Consider the following 17,951-nt stretch of genomic DNA (forward strand, 5'->3'; position numbering starts at 1 on the left):
TGACAGTGCAGCCAGGACCTGGGGGGAGGGGACCCAGCCATGACAGTGCGGCCAGGACCTGGGGGGAGGGGACCCAGCAATGACAGTGCAGCCAGGACCTGGGGGGTCGGGGGGGGGGGAGGGGAGACCAGGACAGAGAGCACCCGGGTCCTCGGGAACTCTGTGCTGACAGCTCAGGGTCCCTGAGTCTGGCTGCTCCCGGGTCCTCTCGGCGGCACCGAGAGGTGGACGCGGTCCCCACAGGCCCCTCCAGAGAAGGGCCACAGGCAGGATGCCGAGGGAGCAGCAGGAGACAGGAAGGAGCAAGTCCCCTGTGCCCTCCTCCTGCCGGTGGCGCAGTAAGGCGGGAAAGGGACGCCCCGCACTGTGAGACCCCCACAGAGATCTCTGACGACAGACCACACAGAGAGACCTCTGATAGAGACCCACACCCAGACACCCGCAGAAAGACCTGTCACGCTGACCCACTCAGAGAGACCTCACATAGCGCGCATCCCACGGAGATGGTCACTGAGCGGTCCCACACAGGGCTTGCCCAGAGACCCCACGGGCGAGACCCTCGGGAAGTTTCGTCTTTTCCTTACGTCATTGCCTCCGAACTGAAGGGTGACCGATTCCACCTGTAGACCCCCAAATCCCTCCCCTCCACAGGGGTTGCTTAGCTTGAGCTCTGACCGCAGTTTAGAGGAACCACATTTAAGCACAAGAAAATGCTGCCAACCTCCAGTGAGGGCTCTTCTCTGTCCGGTTTTACTCAAGTCAGGTCAAACGCTGTCTGTGTCCCGTTTTTTTTACTTCTTTGGCGACAAGATCTGAATTCAAGAGAGCTGACCCTTCCTCACTTTGGAAACATGGTCAAGACGTGCAGAAAACGAGCTGATGGAAAGAAAACAAACCAGCAAAAAGGCATGGGGACTCCCCCTCCCAGGGGGCGGTGCTCTGACATATTCTTTTGCCCCAAATAGCTGTGTCAGGTTTGGGGCTTTTGTCTTAGTTTTAAGTGAAACAGACTAACAGTTGTGTGAAATGTTTACAAACGAGTCAGCTATCTAGAAACATTTCTGTTTTATTCTCTTGGAAAAATTCTATTTTTTAATATTTTTTCCCTTAAAATGTGGTAAGGCCCTCAAAAGGCATTATACATATTTCCAGAAGTGACAAAGTCCGGATGTGCAGCTCACGTACCTTAAACTGATGTACTATTGGGGAGGATTCCTTTCTTAAGTGATTCTTTCAAAATGCACCTTTTGCAAGACTCAGGCAGTCAGGCTCCATTTTATATTCATTATAGGGCTAGAAAAAGGACACATTGTTTTAAACAGTTAGAAATTTTACAGAATATCTCATTTAATCTGTGAGATACAGACATGGCCTAATCGAATTACTAGAAAGGACATCTTGGGGCACCTGAGTGGCTCAGTCCGTTAAGCAGCTGACCTCGGCTCAGGTCATGATCTCACGGTCCGTGAGTTCGAGCCCCGCATCGGGCTCTGTGCGGACAGCTCGGAGCCTGGAGCCTGCTTCGGATTCTGTGTCTCCCTCTCTCTCTGCCCCTCCCCAGCTCACGCTCTGTCTCTGTCTCTCTGTCTCTGTCTCTCTCTCAAAAATAAATAAACATTACCAAAAAATGGACATCTTAATATCTAAATTGAGGAAAGTGTGCATTAATAATCAAAGTGTACAGGTTAATAACCAAAGGTGACATTAATGTACACAAAAAAGTGTCCACTAAGCATGAAAATTCCCACATATATCTCGCGTTTTCCAAAGGTGTATTTTAGTGAGTGTATACATATTTCTTGTTGCTCATAAGCAACTTGTTTTTCTTGCCTTGCTAAAATCTATTTTAACGACAGCTGCCAAACATATGTCACTGGTTATGTCACTCTCAGATTATCCATCAGGATGACTGTCCATCTTTATTATGAGAAGCAGAGCTAACGTGAAGGCTCTTTGGTCTTTTTATTTCAATAAGAAATACCTCTCCATTCTCCATAATCCACAAGTTTATAATTACTTTTCCACGTCACTCCCTTACGATGTCCTTGAGTCACCAAATGATGGAACTTGGTCGTGGATGTCTTACAGTATTCTATAGAATTGTTTTTTGTTTTTTGTTTTTTAGTTGCAACTAATGCAGGTAAGTTTACTGATCAGAACAAAATGGGGCCAATTAGGAAGATTGTCATACAGGAAATACTTTACAAAAAGCAGCGTATCCTTTTCAAGTGGACTCTTTTAAATTTTTTTTTTATTTTTTAATGTTTTTATTTATTTTTGAGACAGAGAGAGACAGAGCATGAACAGGGGAGGGGCAGAGAGAGAGGGAGACACAGAATCGGAAGCAGGCTCCAGGCTCTGAGCCATCAGCCCAGAGCCCGACGCGGGGCTCGAACTCACGGACCGCGAGATCGTGACCTGAGCTGAAGTCGGAGGCTTAACCGACTGAGTCACCCAGGCGCCCCATCAAGTTGACTCTTTTAATCAGATTTAACGAATGATTATTATTCAGTCTTTTGAATTAAAGTCATATAGGGTGGGCATAAAGTCTGCAAACATAGACATAGTCCATAATAGTTGATCGCTATGACACGTGAATATAATGGTCCCTCACTAGCAATTCATAGTTCCATAAGCTGTGTAAAATTTCAGCGAACAAATGTGCATTAAAGTAGTGTTCCCGTGAGTCACAGCACACAGATCTGTCATATGTAGCCTCCAGTGATGTGTGCGTACAATTCCTACCACGCAAACTTGTACCCTCACCCTAGAAGAAACCATCAAGGGGCTTCAATTTATTAGAAAAATACTAGCAGGGCACCTGGGTGGCTCAGTTGGTTGGGCGTCAGACTTCAGCTCAGGTCACGATCTCATGGCTCATGGTTTCGAGCCCCACGTGGGGCTCTGTGCTGACAGCTCCGAGCCTGGAGCCTGCTTCGGATTCTGTGTCTCCTTCTCTCTCTGCCCCTCCTCCGCTTGTGCTCTCTCTCTCTCTCTCAAAAATAAACGTAAAAAAAAAAAAATTTGTTTTTAAAGAAAAATACTGGCAATGTTTCCAGACTTTATGGCTACCTGTATTTTATTTTTAATAAGTTCCGCCTCCTGTAAATCTTATGAACATTTCACCATTTATGTATACAAAGCAGAAATGGAAATCAGAGACTAAACAGAACGGAGGAAATAACAAACACGCATCTCCATTCTGCTGAAAACGGAGTGATTTTTAATATACCAGGCTGTCTACATGATATTCGGGATATATCACAAGCTTGGTTTTGAAGACAATTTATATTTAAATTTTTTTTTTTAACGTTTATTTATTTTTTGGGGACAGAGAGAGACAGAGCATGAACGGGGGAGGGGCAGAGAAAGAGGGAGACACAGAATCAGAAACAGGCTCCAGGCTCTGAGCCATCAGCCCAGAGCCCGACGCGGGGCTCGAACCCCCGGACCGCGAGATCGTGACCTGAGCTGAAGTCGGACGCTTAACCGACTGCGCCACCCAGGCGCCCCGACAATTTATATTTAAAACAGGCCTCACACTGATTTCAATAAATCAGGGATTTGAGAACAAACTATGGAGGATGGCAATTTTGTGTTCCCTTTTTAATACTCCAAGGGGCAAAGATCATTTCCCAATGGGCAAAATAAAGTAGACAGTAGTTCACCCTTAAGAGCGGTTCCCTTGATAGGTTACAACGTTATTTTCAGCATCATACACGTGTACTTTATAAGCATCTCCCACAGGAAGAAACTTCTGGGAGTGTTCCCCAAAACACCCAGCTACGCTTTCAGATCGGTCTATCGAATCGCGCCCCTGGCCGTGTGGATTGCTGTTCGTCCCAAACAGAGGCATGGCTCCGTTACTCAGGTTTGCTGGGGAGCCTTCCCTGGGCCGGGGCCTGGCTGGCGTCCTATGCGTTGGTGACCAGATAGAGCCCAGTGTCCCCAAATCTCATTTCCTTGGCCTGGAAAACGGGGATCAAAGTTAATCGCGTTGCAGTGAAGGGGAAGGGAGTTCAAGTAGTAAAACCCTATGCTTGGCAAGTAGCGAATGATTTTGCTGTTGTCACTGTGATTTTTTCATACTATTATTACCAGGTCAGTTTTTACTGGCTAAATAAAGTACGCCCGATTCGTTATTTCGTACAGAATTAAATTTTCTAACACAAAACCTGGTGCTTTATAGATATATTAAAAATCAAAAACCCTCTCTGAGACAATAAACAATATTCTCTCAAGTCATCTTCAAATCATTTTGGGGGACACATTTCTGGGTCTTTCCTAATCTACCCTGACTGTAAGGGACCCTGCAATCCCAAAGCTGTTACTTCCTTCAAATTGAACAAGCCAGCGGGGCGCCTGGGTGGCTCAGTCGGTTGAGCATCCGACTCCGGCTCAGGTTGTGATCTCACGGTTCATGAGTTCGAGCCCCGAGTCAGGCTCTGTGCTGACCGCTCAGAGCCCGGAGCCTGCTTCAGATTCTGTCTGTCTGTCTCTCTCTCTCTCTCTCTCTCTCAAAAGATAAATAAACAGTAAATATATATATATATATTTTTTTTTTTTTTTAATTGGACAAGCGGAACTCGTGTGTTACTTCCAAACCAACTCTGTCCTTTCCAACTGCCTGTTCACACCTGCTCCTTGGTGCTCCCCAGCCCCCCGGGGTGAAATGGGGGGTCCCCTGGTTATCTCCAGGAACATCAGGAGAGCTGGTTTCAGTAATCAAATCGTGCAGTCCCAGGTAGAAGTCAAAACACCAAGCTGCGTGTCAACACAAAGCTTCTGCCCCCCAGGAGGGAGAGCGGCCTGCCTTCAGTGGGACGGGGGTGCGGGGGCCCCAGGGGCACGTGACCTTCCCCTTTTGCGCTTGGCGCTGCTTCCTCTTCCCAAGGGCGCCCACCACCCTCGCCTGGTCACCCGCCTTACCGCCCTGGAGTTTGACCGCTCATGGCCCAGCAGGTGCAGGGGGGGTGAAAGACCAAAAGAGGGCTCTTATGCGGTCTGCACCACCCTGCTGCGCGCCCGCGGGGGGTGCCCCGGGGGCTTGGCAGGGAGTCAGGGCGGACTTCCTCTCCTGGGCGATTCGTTCCCGGGCGCCTCACACCTCCTTGGAAGCGAGGGCGAGCGCCTCGGCCGCCCGGTCCCCCCTCGGTCCCCCCATCAAAGGGCAGCGGTTCAGGGCACGTGGCTGTCAGGCAGGGCCGCGGTGGTGCCTCTGGAGCGCCCCTCCACCCTGACCCTGGGGGAGCACTAACTCCCCAGAGCACCCCCTGTCCCCAGATGTCTCCAGGATGGTCAGACAGTCGGGCCGAGGTCCCCAAATGTCAGGGGGACCCGAGCAGCTTCCCAAAGTTGGTTCCTGGACGCCCCCTCTTGGGACGAGACTGAGGGTGCACTCTCAACCCCGGAAGCTCTCTCCAGAGAATAGAGTTGCCCATTCTACCCATTGCTCCTTCCCAGGCGCTGCTGGGCTGGGCTAGAGCCCCGCTTTCTGGTCCAGGAGCCCTCCTCTCCTCGGGATCAAATCTGAATGTATAAGCTTGTTTGTCCCTTTGAATTAACCTCATTACCCCCTTTACAAGTGCACTGGAAAGAACATCTCTTATTCTCAATAAAAAGAATTACAATATAAGCTTATAAAATTGTATATAATTTGGAAATATCTTTATTTTTACCTATTTATATAATATTGAAATATATAATATTTTATTCTGTAATATTATGTAATATTTTATTCACGTAATACTGGCACTCACCCATAAAAACACTTGTCAGTCTTTCCTCCTTCTTTACAAAAGTCAGAAAATACGTTAAGAATTAGCTGTGAAAATGCCCATATTTGGGAGGCTTTTCCCTTGTGTATTTATTTCTATGTTAAAATCTTTATTCTGTAAAAGATATTAAGCCTGGGGGGTGGGGGGAGAGTCAGCCTTAAGGACATGCTAAGTGGAAGTTATTTCGACTTGAGGGTCACCTGACCTTTTTGGGATGTTGCCCATAGGTTGGCGAAATCTCTAAAAGCTTATGGACAGAAACCAATTGAGAATTAGATGCCAAGTCCTCAAAAGGAAGAGCCATCTGACCAGTTTGTGATGCCCTCCCCCACCTCTGGTAACTGGGACCAGAGCCTGTGTGGAGAGAGAGCATGCCTTCTGGACCCTTCAGAGAGACCAGCAGGCAGGTGGGGTGTCCCCAGAAGGGAGGTTAAGTCTTCTGGATGGGCTTCTCCCGGGATGCTTTACTGCTTGCTGAGGGGTGACTGGATTTCCAGGGGAGACCACAGAGGAGAAGCAGAGAGAGCTCTCCTAGGCCCTGTTATTGCCGCTGGGCTTGGCTGTGTTTTCCCGTGGGTAATAAACATGATTACGTTAAAGTACCCAGCACTAAAATCATATTCAAACACCTCTTCGCCTGCTGGTGAGTTCCTCGATACTATGGGCCAGATGACATGTTTGGGGACACTGGTCTGGGGACTGTGTTGGCAGGATGAACTTTTTACTGAGTGAATTTATGACAATGAAAGCTCATCCAGCAGAGATACTAGGAAAACAAGTTGTTTATTTATTTATTACATATTTTTTAAGTTTATTTCTTTTTGAGAGAGACAGAGAGAAAGAGAATGAGCAGGGGAGGGGCAGAGAGAGAGGGAGACACAGAATCCGAAGCAGGCTCCAGGCTCTGAGCTGTCAGTACAGAGCCCAATGTGGGGCTCCAACGCATGAACTGTGAGATCATGACCTGAGCTGAAGTCGGACGCTCAACCGACTCAGCCATCCAGGCGCCCCTTTTTTATTTATTTTGAGAGACGGAGAGAGAAAGCACATGTGCTCATATGCATGGGAGAGGGGTGGCAGAGAGAGAGAATGCCAAGCAGGCTTCATGCTGTCAGTGCAGAGCCCAGCATGGGGCTCGATCCCATGAACCGTGAGGTCATGAGATCATGATCTGAGTGGAGATCAAGAGTCGGATGTTTAACCAACTGAGCCACCCAGGTGCCCCGGAAAACAAGTTTTCTAACTTTCTAGTAGGGAAAGCATCCAGTACTGTTGTTATTTAGGGACAAAAGTATGTATTTGTTTGGAAGAATTTTTCACGAAAGAGCGGTGGGTGGAGGAAATGATGGATGGGGACGTCTGACTGGAACATTCCTCCTTGGTGACCTTGGCAGGGCTCCCAGACCTTGTGCGGCTGCTGCCGTTCCGTCCTGAAGGCTCTGGCCTCTTTGTCAGGCTCGGGGCAACCCCGAGGCTGCTTGTCCAAAGGCAGACACTCTTGTCCACTCCTGTCCCTTGCTGGCCAGATGGACACACAACATCATCCACGGCTGAGCGTTGTTTAGTAACTAGCTCTGTTTCCTCGGGCACAGTCCATACACTCCGTGGTCCTGTTTATCACCGCCTTCTTTTACAACCTGAGGGTAAAAATGGATAACCGACTTTAAACTCATTCCCGTTCAATGACAAGGCACATGAAAAATTTCCTCGTGATAGTGGTCTCCGTTCCATAGCCAGCTCAGTCGGTCAGACTTTTCACGTTGGCTTCTTTCGCTTAATTTTACGCACTTAAGCTTCCTCCATGCCTTTCCACGTCTCGGTAGCTCGTCTCTTTTTAGGACTGAATAATATTCCACTGTCTGAACATTCACTTGCTGAAGGACATCTCAGTTGCTTCCAAGTTCTGCCTGTTATGAGAAAAACCAGCTACAGCACTTCTGTTCAGGTTTCTGTGTAGATACAACTTTGCAAGTCCTTTGGGTAAATACCCAGAAGGGAGAATTCAGGACTGGGTGGTGGGAATTTGTTTGGTTGTGCAAGAAACTGCCAAACTGTCTTCCAAAGGGGCTGTGCCATTTTGCATTCCCGCCAGCCATGAGTGAAAATTCCTGTTACTCTCTACATCCTCACCAGTATTTGGTGTCGCTGGGGTTCTGGATTTTGGCCACTCTCACAAGTGTGTAATAGTGTCCCATTTTTGTCTTAATTTGCAATTCCCTAATGACATAATTGTGCGGATCTTTTTGTATGCTTATTGGCCACGCATATAGCTTCTTTTGTACGGAGCCCGTTCAGATCTTCTGCCCATTTTTTAATCTTGTTGCTTTTCTCATTGTCGGGCTTTAGGGGTTCCCTGTGCCTTCTGGATCACAGTCCTTGATTAGATGAGTCTTTTGCAGATATTTACGAGTGTTTTGTGGCTTGGCTTCTTATTCTCTTGACATTTTCTGTTGCAGAGCGAGAGTTTTTCATTTCAGTGACTTCCAACTTACCAATTGTTTCCTTTGTGGACTGTGCCTCTGGTGTTGTATCTAAAAGTCATCACCATACCAAGGTCATTAGAGTTTTTTCCTCTGTTATCTTAAGTTTTACATTTGGGTCTGGAATCCATTTGGAGGTGTTTTTTGTTTTGTTTTGGTTTGGTTTGGCATGTGGACGTCCAGTTGTCCCGACACCATTTGTCGAAAAGTCTTTGTTCCATTGTGTTGCCTTTTCTCCTTTGCCAAAGATCGGTCAACTCTGTGTATCTATTTCTGGACTTTCTATTCTGTCCCATTCATCTGTTTGTGTACTCTTCTGCCTATACCACACTGCCTTGGTTACTGTAGCTTTGTAGTAAATCTCGAAGTAAGAGAGCATCAGTCCTCAACTTTGTTCTTCTCCTTCAATACTGTGTTGACTCTGCTGGGTCCTTCGCCTTCCCATACAAACTGTAGAACCAGTTTGTCAATATCCATAAAATAATTGGGGTTTTTTATTAGGATTGAATCTATAGATCAAGTTGCGAAGAACTGACATCTTGACAATATTGAGTCTTCTTATCCATGAACATGGAATGTCTCACCATTTATTTAATTTTTCTTTGATTTCATTCATCAGAGTTTGGTAGTTTTCCGCACGCTCATGTAGATCTTCTGCTATTGTTAGATATTATTATCGTTCTACATTATTACCTTCTACATGTTGTTAGATTTATATGCATGTATTTTATTTGTTTGGATGCTGATATAAATAGCACTGAGGTTTTAATTTCACTTTCCACTTGTTCGTTGCTGGTATATAGGAAAGCAATTGACTTTTCTAATAAATTGTGATTTAAAAAGTACTGAGATGTTTTCAGAAAAATCCTCAGGTTTTATGGAATAAGTCAACAGGTTGATGAGAAGCTGAGTCCCTGTGTCAGCAGTGGGGACAGCAGCACCTGGTCCCGTGGTCACTATTATCCCATCAGCGCACCGTCGGTCTGGATGCTTGAGAAATAGAACCATTAAAATGTGGCTTCTGGCCCTTACAATTTATAGTCCTGAGTGTTCAAAAAATGGATCTTATGTGGTGCCTACTTTTCATAAGTAGAAATGCTGATACATCTTCAAAACATAGAAAGTGTAGGGGAAAGAACATTTACCAACTATAATACTGAATTACGAATTCAGTATCACACTCATCAATTAGAATAGATGATGAGACGTTCACATTCTTCCCAGAAAAGTCTTCTCCTTCTTCATGACCCTAAGGAATAGATCATTGCAGAGAAGATAAACAGGAGAAACAAGGAGCACCTGGGTGGCTCAGTCAGTTAAGCATCTGACTCTTGGTGTCGGCTCAGGTCATGATCTCACAGTTTTGTGAGTTCCAGCCCCGCATGGGCGCTGTGCTCCAGCCTGCTTGAGATTCTCCCTCTTTCTCTGTTCCTCCCCCACTCACACTCTGTCTCTCTCAAAACAAATAAATAAAGTTAACAATTTTTAAACAACCGAAAGGAGAAATTAGGGAACTAAAAGTCTACAGTAGGAAAGAACCCAGTGAAACGTTCCCACTGACGAAATACATGTCCAATCTCTTTCTCTCTGTAGGGTTCTCATTCTCCCTCAGTAGCACCTAAACAGGAACACACTGCGACTTGAGGAACAGCTATGTATCAGGCACCATGTTAAAACTGGGGATATGGTCCTGATTTAAAACCCCATTTTCTACTTCCATGAAGCATATAGTGTGGGGTAAAAAGCAGGCGCTGAACAAATAGAACTCACAGCCATAAAGCTGCAACGATAACCACGGACCATGCCCACTGGGTTAAGCAAAACCACTGTCAGAGCTCCCGCACCGAGACGTCACTCTGTGCCTCTCCACCCCCAGAAGTGCGACCGGTGGAGTCCCGGAGCGAGCTGTAGTCTGAGGGAGGAGATCGTTCAGTGTCCCACACCCGAAGGTGCACTGTTGGAATATCAGGAAGAAACGAGAGGGAGAGAGCCCCCCCAGACCCCCGCCCGCGGTCTCTGTCTCTCAGCTGCTGCGATAATCAATCATTAATCGATCGCCGTGGCTGGTTAGCCAAACACCTGAGGCCTGGGTGACAGGGTGGGACAGGGCTGGGAGGCAGGGAGCCTTGGGGAAGACCGGGGTCTGCCAGAGCCCAGGTCACCCCAGAGGCCTTATTCACATTCCCTGTAGCTTGCGGTCTTGTTTGCCTTTGGGCTGGGGTCCCGAACGTCCAGGCGGGGCCGTGCTCTGGGACCCAGCCCAACCTTGTGTCGTCCCTGCGTGTCCCAGGACCTGGTCCCGCCAGGGTCGTGAAGGGGACAACAGACCCACTGCAAAGATTCTCTCTTTGACCAAATGTTGGCCAGGCATTCCTAAGCAATCTCTTTCACTAGGCCCAACCTTGGCCTCCCGTGTCCTCCCTTGTAGGGTCCAATCCCGGCAGGAATCCTGCTGTCGGTTTGGCCAGATCACCCTTGGTCCTCGGTATCTGGTTAGGTTATGAATCTTGCATCACCCCGGGGGATCACCTGCCCTCAGCGCCAATCCTAGTAGGACGGCTTCCCCAGAACCTTCCTTACCCGTGACCTTTCCGCTTAGCGATTTTCCATTCTACCCGCCCTCACCCTCCACCTTTGACTCTAAATGCCGCCTTTCTTTGCTGGGTTTGGGGTTGAGCCCCATCCGCCTGCCTTCCCTACTGCATGCAGTCAGCCCGACCAATGTCATGAATAATTGTTTTCTTGACAGAAAGCACTGACTTTCTGTCCGTGTCCGCGAGGCAGCTCAGTCTGAAGGACGAGTCTGTGCGCGTGCGGCTGTTTCAGGCCCCGCCTGCTTTTCCACGGCTTCTACGGAGCTGGGGAGTTGGCCGCACGGGGAGGGTGGGCGCAGGCCGGCCCCAGCAGAGGATGTGCTCTGGGGGCATCGTTTCTACCCGGCGCCATGACACCTTTGGTGGGGGGAGGCTTTGGTTGGTTGGGTTTTTCCCTCCTTCTCCCCACGGAGTTTCTGGTTTCTTAAGGGGTTTTGATACACTCCTGCAACGTATGCCAGTCAATAGAGTCTCTACCCTAGTCATTGTTACCATTGTTACCATTTAACTTCCATTCCCAATTCCTTTTTATAGAAACCCAATGACTTCGAAGATTCACCCTCAAGGACTCTTGTTAACATTTCTCCAGAGAAATGCTGGTCTGTTCCAACCATCGTTCAAGCCATCATGTCCTCAGTGTCCTCCCAGACTCTGTCCTTGGCTCCTGAGTCACACACAGCCTGTGACGTCTGTGCCTGTGCGTCCTGGGTGTACGGCCATTGGCCCGCCAGTCCTGCTGGGCCAGCCTCACTGCCCGGCCGAGCAGGGCATCCGAGGAAGGCGCACCTCAGGCCCCAGGAGCAGAGGATTTTGCCCGGATGGTATACCAGAGGCCTCAGATAGATCAGCACAACACGCTAAAATTAAATCCGCAATCTGTGCTCCGTGAAATGTGTGTGTGCTATTTCCTTCCCCATTAAAAGAAGTATTCTCTGAAGAAAGACTTTCAAACTCCTAGCACAGCATATGTTGACCTTCAAAGCAAAGGAATCATAGACAAGGAAGGCAGTGGGCAGTTGAGGTTAGTTGTGGGATGGATTAACTAGATCAGATACTTTAAAAAGCAGACCGGGCGCCTGGGTGGCTCGGTCGGTTAAGCGTCCGACTTCAGCTCAGGTCATGATCTCACAGTCGGTGAGTTCGAGCCCCGCATCGGGCTCTGTGCTGATAGCTCGGAGCCCGGAGCCTGCTTCACGTTCTGTGTCTCCCTCTCTGTCTCCACCCCTCCCCTGCTCGTGCTCTGTCTCTCAAAAATAAATAAACGTTAAGAACATTAAAAAATCAGGCCAACTCTTCACCGGTGTTGAGTACACATCCCGTGTGATTGGTATTCTACTCGGCAGGTTATTCTTTGGGGTTTTTTTTAGCAACCAAGCTGTATGCACAGATTAACGTCTATCACTAATAATTATACACATCCAGTTAAATAACAAAATTCAACCAAACACATTTGAAGATTTAATTGGCTTTATTAAATGAATCAGCAGCAGCCCGTCTAGCAAGTTGAAAGGCACTATAAGGAGTTATAGAAAATGAAAGGGTTTTATAGACGGAAGATAGGGCCAAGACAGTTACTAGCAAAAGAAAAAAATTGTTCCGGGCGAGGCTACTTTCTAGGGTGGAAAGCAAGGGATCTTATCCTGAGGTGACCTCATCTTTCTTTGGAGCATGGAGAGCACCCATGTGGCCGGCTCACTGGAAGGTTCGTGAATGACCGGTTAAGACAACATTGCCAGGGAAGATTGGAATTGAAACTAAATTATGTATTAAGCACCTATTTACAAAGATGGTCTAAGAGACACCATTTTGGGGCCTTGTTGTTGTTTTTTTAACAATCTAAAGACATGTATAATACCTTTATATTTAACGTCCAAAATAAATATTGTATCTGTTATTTCCTCCTCACTGTCGTTTCTCCTATGAAGGGAAGTACAGACTGTTTTCATGGAATTACTGACAATTATAAAGATGTCTAGGGGGCGTCTGGGTGGCTCAGTCAGTGAAGCATCCGACTTCGGCTCAGGTCATGATCTCGCAGTTTGTGGGTTCGAGCCCCGTGTTGGGCTCTGTGCTGTCAGCTCAGAGCCTGGAGGCCGCTTCGGATTCTGCGTCTCCCTCTCTCTCTGTCGCTCCCCATCTCGCACTCTGTCTCACTCTCTCTCTCTCTCTCTCTCTCAAAACTAAATAAAGACTTTAGGCAATCAATCAGGAACTGACTTGAATGAAAAAAAAAGAAAACTCAACTAATTGAAAACATCTTTAACAGCTTTTGAAAACATCTTCTGAAGTACAACATCATTATTAATCAAAATTATATTTATTAAACTTCTATGTATTTAATAGAATTAAATAAATACCATTTATTAAATTACTGAGCCATGCTAATAACCATGTGTATGAAAAAAACATGAATTCCTGATATCTTTCTCCTGTCAATGATACAAAAAAGTTCAGGAGCAAAATGAAAATGAAAAACGCGAATATTTTGGTCCCTTTTTGTAATTTTCCCGTAAATGTCAGTGGGATTCAGCCCTCGGCTGCCATTTACTACATATTTGCAAAATACTCTCTACAAAATTACTGAGGTCAAAAATCCTGAAACGGTAAAAATTAAAAGCAGATCAGTAAATTAGTATTTGGCAAGTGTTTGTTGTACATATAAGAACCCCTTCACATGCAAACTGGGAGTGCTGAATTTGAAAACTCCCAGTTTGCATGGGAATGGCGCATATATATATATATATATATATATATACATACATACACACAGACACACACAAGTAACCTAAGTTAAGATTTGCTTGTGTTCTCGAAATAAGCTAGATTTAATGGCTTAAATGGTTGTATCCCCTAGAGGCCCCTCGAGTTGGTCTCTATTTTATTTTATTTTAAATTTTTTAATGTTTATTTTTGAGAGAGAAAGAGAGACAGAGCATGAGCAGGGGAGGGACAGAGAGAGAGAGGGAGACACAGAATCCGAAGCAGGCTCCGGGCTCCGAGCGGTCAGCAAAGAACCCGATGCGAGGCTGGAACTCACAAACTGTGGGATCATGACCTGAGCCCAAGTCAGGCGCTTAACTGACTGAGACACCCAGGAACCCCTTTTTTATTTTATTTTTAACACTAATAATTCCTTACTACCTTTATATATGTAACAGAGAAGATGTCCTCAGTATTTTCTCCAAACCACCCATCAGATGATCAAATTCTCTGTCATAACTTGAACTGTCATATTTCCCAACACATATTTTCTAATTATAAAGATCAGTTGAATAATTAAAGTTGACTATCAAAGTTCAAAATAACTCAATTGTCATTAAATGTGAAAACATGCTACCCTTTAACGGTTGGCTGTGGACCTCATGGTCCATAATCACTGTGTGGAATCTAACTTTTTGAATATCCCAATCATCTTCTAATTCCCGGTTATATGCTTATCATCCTAAATGACAATAACATAGACTTGCTTTTTTAAAAATCTGGTTAACTCGTGTAGTTTTTCTTTATTGACAAAAATTGGCTGTTAGCTAAAACGATAACCAAAAAATGAAATAAACAATGTAGACAAAAATGTGCGATGTTACAACTCTTTTCTCCAGGATATACACAAATATGGGACCTATGAGCACATGATGAATTTTTCCTTGATTCTTCATGTTGAGAATAAAAATCCCAAAGAGCTCCTAGACCTGTCTGCCTCTCAGGCTTGTTCAAAGGAGGTAATGAGACGTTTTGAACAATAGAGGTAGGGCACAAAATGCTATTGTCAGCTAATCAGAAATCCATCCCGACTTTGATCCGAGAGAGGTAGGGGTCTAACGAGAGGGGAGAGAGAGAGCGGAAGAAAGACCTAAAGTCTAGATCAGCTTGTTTCAAATAGTTGAAAAGACCCTGAAAGCAAACCAACAGAGGGAAGATGTCCCCCAAATTGACCCGCCCATCACCACCGGAACGCCCCACAGAAATGGGTTTTGACCTGCGGTTTTCAGAAACCACCCTTGAGAGCTGTCTGCTCTGCACCCTTCCCCCTCTTTCTCAGGGGAGCCACTGACTTGAGATTTACCGAGATATGTTCTCCTTCCTTTCCAAGAAGGGACCCTCCAGACTTGTCCCCGGTAACACAGCAGTCCCTCCAGGCAACCTTCCTGTCCTTGAAAGCCCTGCACACCTGCATGGAGTTGGCGCCCCGTGGATGCTGTGCCCGTGGCTCTCCCGGGGACGCCTGGACATCACCCCCACTTCTACCAGCGCCCTGCATGTTCTCACTGACGCCAATAACCACCAAGGCGGTCAAGGAGCGCTTTTTGGTATCCCGGTTCTCGAAATGCTCTATCCTAGTTCTCGCTCAGCAGTACCTCGAACAACCACAGTGGCGATCACTTGCTTTGCGGAAGGGAACCCGCGCCTCTTTCAGCTTTGGAGATGGAGGGCTCCCAGCGAAAAACAGAGCCTGGGGACGCCACAGGGCACTCGGGACCGCAGGCGAATGTGCCCCCCCCCACGACGGAGCCAGCACCTGGGCAGCTCCTGCAGGAAGGCCCTGATGCCACCTGTCAGTGGGTGACAGCGGCAGCTCCACGGGGGCCCTGAGGACACAAGGGCTCTCCCGTGGAGGACGAAGCAGACTGAACTGCGTTGGGCCTTTGAAGCATCTGCAGGGGCGCCGCTCCTGTGCCCGGAGGGCAGCTGGGTCCGAGGTGGCAGGTGTCTGCGAGTTAAGAGAGGGTCTGGAGTTGGAGGGCCAACTGAGAGCAGAGAGCCCCATGTGTGGCTTGAACTTGTGAACCATGAAATCGTGACCGGAGCCCAAGTGGGCCGCTGAACCGACTAAGCCGCCCAGGCACCCCAAAAGAAGGCGGATTTTGATGCAAAGTTTAAGAAGACATAATCTCAGAATTAAGGACGGGACTTTTTAATTGAACAAATTTGGTTTTGTGAGAAACCTACCACATCACCCTTTCTGTTCTTATCTCCCTGGGGAACTGGCCCTGGACTGTCCTGGGACAGGGATCCGGGAGCCCCTGGGTAAACAGCACGGTCAGGAGGGCCAGGAACCGGCTGCGGTGCATCCTGAGTCATGTTCCTCCTCCTCTTCTGCCCGGTGCCTTTTTTGGGTCTTCAGAAGGCATCTGGCAGCTGACCGAGGGGTGCACGACCCCCAGCGGGATTAAACCTTCACCCGGAAAGCATGGACACGAATGGCCTGGAAGGTTGTAGGTGGCGCATTGGGCTAGTGGGGCCAGCAGTGTGTGGGGCAATAGTCCCAGCACTGGGAGCAGTTACCACTGATTGAACACCACTGTGTACCCACACTGCCCACTTTATTTTGTACTCCAGCGTTTCCCTCTGATCATCCAAACATAACCTCCTTCCGTTGTCTTGAAGAGAACCAGATCCAAAACAGACCGTGAGGTCCACAGTAACGTATCAGAGTCATCAAAGCGACCAATCTTGCATTCACTGTTTGGAAACTCCCTTAAACAATTAGCGTAAGATTGGCTTTTTTCAAGATTTCTTTGGGGTTGCCCCAGATAGAGAGCTGAATTGTCCAGAATCACTCGAATGCATCAGTGATAAATGACAACAGACTAATGACATATTCAACGGTCTTACTTTAGATCTTTGCACATAATGTACAATTCTGCAAAATGGACGTCTTTGTTGAAAGACACCCCCCTCCCCAGGACGTAATTAATGCTGGTGTTGGATAGTGCTTCAAAGAACAGCGATTTCATTTTCTTACAAAGTCGGGGGAAATTGCATCAATACATCAGGTGAGTGACTCCTAGAGGCATTTTTATAATTGGTAAAGATAACATTGTCCTGAAATGGAAATATTATCCTGAATGTAACTGAATTGGGGAATATAATAAAAATGCTCATCCCCAGCCTCGCTCACTTCACTTGTATTGATAAGAGTTCATGGTTAAGCTTCAAAGCTCTAGAAAAGTGTGCAACAGCTTATGTCTGAAAGAAAGACCAACCTGTTCTAGACACTGTGCCCTGTTGCCTTTCCAAGGTTCGTAGAAGAAAGAGGACTATATTCAAATTTTAACAGAAGGCATGCACAAAGTGCTAACTAAAGAGCTTTTAACAAAGGGATGGCTCACAGGGGTGGACACGTTGCAGGGGACCCTAGGGATGTGGACACCTAGGGACTGAGGGCCGGGGACCCGCAACAGCAAGATGACAGCTCACCTCCAGCTCTGAAGGGATTGGAGAGCAGGTGTGTTTCTGGAGGTCGACCAGAGCCCATTGTTGGAAGAGTCCCTGCCCATGGAATCGGCCACGGCCAGGGCCGGGTACAATCGAGGCACCGGAGGGCAGGGAGTGAGCGCCCTCGTTCTCTGCTCCTGCTCTCCCAAGCACCTCTCATTGGCTGACACTGCACGTTGACCAGAGGTCACAGGGTCCTGGATGAGGCTCCGTGGAAGCCAGCTCCCAAGAGCGGGAATGGACGAGGAACGGAAACGGGGTGCCAGAGAACGCAGCACGGAGAATGGTCGGTCAAACCTTTCCTGGAGAGACACCACAGACTGTGGGATGCCACACGTGTTTGCGTATTAATCTTCTGGTGACTTTAAGATGGTTTCCGTTTCGCCAACAAACCTGCCCTGTATTTGCCAGGAGGGAAGGCACCCACCGGCTCTGCCGGGGACCTGCTCCTTAGCACAAAGCCTTGCAATTACCCTGCGTGTCTAGTTCTTTCTGTGTCTGGAACATGACCGGGCTCAGATGTTGGTTGCAAGTCAGTGAGACGAAGCAAAACAGAACAAAACACCATGGACGTGAGGCGGCCCCTGAGGCGAAGGCATCCAAAGTTTACGAAAATGAAATGTCCTAAAAAGAAGCAGGAAAATTATGCATCAAAAGGAGCAGCTTGTCTGGCAGATTAAGAAGACAGAGACGGAGAATTGCTTTTTAGCGACGTCATTAAAGAGAATTAACAAAGACCAAAACCAAGAAGGAACAAGACAACAGAAGACAGATTCTTGTCCACAAAGGCGATGGATATAGTAACTGGAACAACTCAGCCAGGCAGGGCTTTCTAACATTGGGCAAAATTAAATGTTAGATCACTAAACCGCTTATTGTAGCCT

The sequence above is a fragment of the Herpailurus yagouaroundi genome, unplaced genomic scaffold (assembly GCF_014898765.1).
Source record: "Herpailurus yagouaroundi ecotype Mexico unplaced genomic scaffold, PumYag 199, whole genome shotgun sequence".
In the NCBI taxonomy this organism is placed as follows: Eukaryota; Metazoa; Chordata; class Mammalia; order Carnivora; family Felidae; genus Herpailurus; species Herpailurus yagouaroundi.